Raw genomic sequence first — 4,534 nt, 5'->3', positions numbered from 1 at the left:
TTGAGAGCAAGGAGCCTGCTTGGGATCTTGTCTCCCTCTCTCTCTCTCTCTGCCCCTCCTCCACTCATTCTCTCTCTCTCTCAAAAATAAATAAATAAATATTTTTTAAAAATACATAAAAAAACTACTCGTGTGGGTATCCACATTGAAGCCTACTTTGGAAGTTGAAAAATGAAACATAGTCTTTTCCTTTCTCCTTGCATTCGTGTTATGAGGACTAATCCTTTTTTTTTTTTTTTTTTAATGTTTATTTATTTACTTTTGAAAGGGAGGGAAGCAGAGAGAGAGGGAGACAAAGAACCCCAAGCAGGCTCTGCACTGTCAGCGCAGAGCCCGATGTGGGGCTCGAACTCACGCACCATGAGATCATGACCTGAGCTGAAATCGAGTCAGCTGCTTAACTGACTGAGCCACCAGGCGCCCCTATAAGGACTAATACTTAAGGCGATGTGAATGCCTCTGCCTGACTAGGGGGAGGGTCACATACAAGGGAGTGTGGAAAAGAAAAACATAAATATTAGTATTTCAGGATGTTTCCTCCTACACACATCATGAAATGATTGTAAATATGTGATAGGGCCTCTTGTTCAGGTCACAGAGTTCCCAGAATCCCAGCATGAGGTGGGGGGAGACAGCAGGGAGGCCTGTTCACAGGAGGTGATACAGAGGTGAACCTTGAAGAGATGGGGAAGAAGTTCCAGGGAAACAGTGTTGTGGGGAGAGTGTACCACACAGCATCGATAGGACTGAGAACGTAGAATGGTGGAGGACTCGCTTTGTGCCAAGCACTGTTCTAATAAGTACTTTATTTATCTATTTTTAAACATTTTGTCTTTAACCAATCTCTACACCCAACATGGGGCTCGAACTCATGACCCCAAGATCAAGAGTCGCATGCTCTACTGACTGAACCAGTCAGGTGCTCTCTAGTAAGTACTTTAAGTACTTTAATTAATTTAATCAATGCGATCATCACAACAATCTTTGAGGGCCAAAGTTTTTTTGTTTTTTTTTTTTAATGTTTTTATTTAATGTTTTATTTTTGAGAGAGAAGGGAGGGGGAGGGGTGGAGAGAAGGGGACAGAGGATCCGGACTCTGTGCTGACAGTAGACAGCCTGATGCGGGGCTCCAACTCACGAACCATGGGATCATGACCTGAGCTGAAGTCGGACGCTTAACTGACTGAGTCCCCCAGGTGCCCCTTTGAGGGCCAAAGTTTCAAAAAAGATAAAACTGAGGCACGGAACAGTTAAGTTACTGGCCCAAGAATCCATATTTGGCAACGGGTAGGGCTAGGATTCAAGGCTGAGAAGTATGACTTCAGAAGGTCTATAACTCACATCGTTCTGTCTTGAGAAATTCACAGTTGCTTTGTCATGGCTCGTGGGAGATTTGGCTGAAAGCGTGGGCAGAAGAAAGACCACAGAAGACCTTGTATCCATCTCAGGAGCTGAGACTTTATCCTGAGAGTAACAGGGGAGTCTGTAGAAACTTTTAACCAGGAAGGGACAAAGAAGATGCAGTTAGAAGCATAATGGATTGGAAGGGGGCAGGACCAGAGGCAGAGAACCCACTGCCCCCAATCTGGGTCATGCACCAAGAGCAAATCAACTCAGAGGTCATTTTAACAGCCCCCTTGGCTGAGAGACAAAGTGATCTGAAGAGTGGCAATTAGAACAGTTGGGTCCCAGGAATGTTGGGTGCTTAGGATAGTGTGTAAGACATCCACACGCTAACGACTGGAGTCTGTGAATGTCACCTTATTTGGACGATCTTGGGTTATCTGGGCGGGCCCTATGTAGATCACAAGGGTCCTTTTTAGAGGAGGGTAGATCAAGGTCACAGGAGGAAAGCAAGGTGAGAGGAAAGCGTTGACCGAAATGGTGCAGCTATGCACCGAGGAATGAGATCGGCCTCTGGAGGATGAGACGGGACAGATTTTCCCTTAGAACTTCCAGAAGGAACCAGCCCTGCTGACATCTTGATTTTAGCCTCACAAAACTCAGGGTGCCCGGGTGGTTCAGTCTACATTAAGCGTTTGACTCTTGGTTTCGGCTCAGGTCATGATCTCAGGGTTTTGAGTTTGAGCCCCAGGTTGGGTTCTGCCCTGACGGCACAGAGCCTGCTTGGGATTTTCTCTTTCCCTCCCTCTTTCCCCCTCCCTCTCAAAATAAATAAATAAACTTTAAAGAAAAAAACTCATTTCAAACTTCCGACCTCCACAATTGTCAGATGATAAATGTGTGTTGTTTTAAGCCACTAAATGTGTAGTTATTTATTATATCAGCAGTAGGAAATAAATACAGATGATAAAACCTGGTGACCAGGTGATTACTATGGGGTGTCCCAATCGGATGGGGAGGCCACCAAATGTGGGGCTCCCTGATCGGGTGGAGGCCAGGGCCTACATGCTTTAAGAATTCACCCAAGGTTGGTGCGCCTGGGTGGCGCAGTCGGTTAAGCGTCCGACTTCAGCCAGGTCACGATCTCGCGGTCCGTGAGTTCGAGCCCCGCGTCAGGCTCTGGGCTGATGGCTCGGAGCCTGGAGCCTGTTTCAGATTTTGTGTCTCCCTCTCTCTCTGCCCCTCCCCCGTTCATGCTCTGTCTCTCTCTGTCCCAAAAATAAATAAAAAAAACGTTGAAAAAAAAATTAAAAAAAAAAAAAAAGAATTCACCCAAGGCAAGGGGGCCTTGGGTAGCGCAGTCAGTTAAGCGTCTGACTTCAGCTCAGGTCATGATCTCAGGGCTCGTGAGTTCGAGCCCGGCATAGGGCTCTGTGCCGACAGCTCCGAGCCCACAGCTTGCTTCGGATTCTGTGTCTCCCTCTCTCTCTGCCCCTCCTCTGCTTGTGCTTTCTCTCTCTCTTGAAAATAAATAAACATTAAAAAAAAAAAAAAAAAAGAATTCACCCAAGGCAGAACAAAAGAGATGAAAGTTTAGTGAATACACCACAAGGAAGCAGCGGGCAGGACAGCAAAGGAGAGACCGTCTACAATGAGGTGGTGTTGAAAGGCCACAGTTATAGGGCCGAGTGAAGCACTATGGGATTTTCTCTTTTTCCAGTAATCTTAGGAACTGTGCCTGGTTATAACTGGTTAATTAGGGCCTATGGCTATTTCTAGTCGGGTCACTTAATGAGACTCTGCATTCAGACTGGTGGCTGTGGGCCCTTTTGCCTCGCTCTACAGTTTGAAAAGAAGGAAAGGGAAGGGTCACAGAAAGGGTGGAGGATGTTGGCCAGGATCTTGGCTTGGGGAATGGGGCTGGTGGCGAGACCGTTACAATCAGCACCGAGAACAAAGAGGAAAGGGCAGTTTGGGGAGTGGCGGAAGAAGGAAGAAGACTAGTTCAGCCTCGCACGTGCTGAGTTTTAAAGTGCCCGTGGGACACCCTGGTGCGATGTGCAGGGGGAAGGCCCAGAGCCTCGGACAGAGCAGAGAGCCATCTGTAGGCACACGCTCTGGTCTGAGACGTGGGCTTATTTTCCCAGCTCATCGTCTGTGGGGGAGGGGGGAGGGGGGGATGAAAGTCCTTCCTGCTCCTGTCCTCGCATCCTCCTCACACCCCAATTTGGACTGGGTGGCAGACTTACTCCAGATGGGAGAAGCCAAATCGACTCTTCCAGGGAGTGCCTGACGTGCCCTGAGTTGCTTCTGGGTGAGTTCTGTTGGCTCCTGATGGGACCCCCTCCGTCCCACTGTCCATTTGAAGATGCAGTGTAGTGTCTCAGCCAGTTTCGCTCGAGGTACACCTGTGGACAGCACCAATGTGTTTCTGACAGTGACAGAAATATCTCAGTGGAGTTTCCCATGGGTCAAACTAAACATTCAAACCCTGAGCACAAAGTACACGGGGTAGAAATCACATATCCGTTAAAAAAAAAAAAAAAAAAAAAAAAAAAAAGCCTGTTCATCCTGCAGAACAGGCGTGAGCTAAGGCCTCTGAGCAGGTGAGATCATTCAGGGAGGGCTTGTGGCCTGAGAGAGGAGGGCCAGGGGCACCAACTTCCAGAGAATGGACTGGAGAAGGGCAGGGGGATCCCTGACGTACTTACCTTATATGCCCCCAGAGCGGCAACTCAGAGGATGCTTGATGAATGGGTTAGTGTGGATTTTATCCTCTACAGGCCATACAAAAGGAAAGAAAGAACGTGGGAAAATGTGTATACCAAAACAAACAACCAGATACATGTTTAGTATCTGAATAACTGAGTTAAGTGGAAAACCAGAGTCCAGTCAGAAGCATATATTGTAAACAATGTATGAAGTTATCTCAGGAAAATGTTGGATCTTACCAGTGAATAAAATAAAAGCAAATTCAGTTACCTTAAGATAACGTTATAGGCCCAAAACACTAGAAAAAACAGAAGTAGGCAAAAAAAAAAAAAAAAAAAAAAAAAAAAAAGCCCTGAGCAGGTGAAGCAGTGAGACGCGAGGGCGCCCCAAGCCACAAATAGAGTAAAAGACGGGCAGGAGTTTTATCATCGCGCTCACCCTGGAACAGAGGGTCCTTGAGTTGCACATAAAAGAAATC

The 4,534-nt window shown here is 47.0% G+C and overlaps 1 long non-coding RNA gene across 1 annotated transcript; it reads right to left on the bottom strand.

Annotated features, from left to right (window-relative positions):
- Window positions 1–703: 703 nt before the first annotated feature.
- On the bottom strand, window positions 704–4,220 carry LOC132672953 (uncharacterized). The gene is made up of 3 exons (XR_009607801.3): window positions 4,056–4,220; window positions 3,594–3,752; window positions 704–1,492 (listed from the first exon to the last, which is right to left on the bottom strand). It is a non-coding gene; the product is annotated as an uncharacterized LOC132672953 (long non-coding RNA).
- Window positions 4,221–4,534: the final 314 nt, after the last annotated feature.

The sequence above is a fragment of the Panthera onca genome, chromosome C1, assembly GCF_046562875.1.
Source record: "Panthera onca isolate mPanOnc1 chromosome C1, mPanOnc1 haplotype 2, whole genome shotgun sequence".
NCBI lineage: Eukaryota > Metazoa > Chordata > Mammalia > Carnivora > Felidae > Panthera > Panthera onca.
The sequence above is the reverse complement of the archived record's forward strand: the minus strand, read 5'-3'. Positions and strand labels throughout refer to the sequence as shown.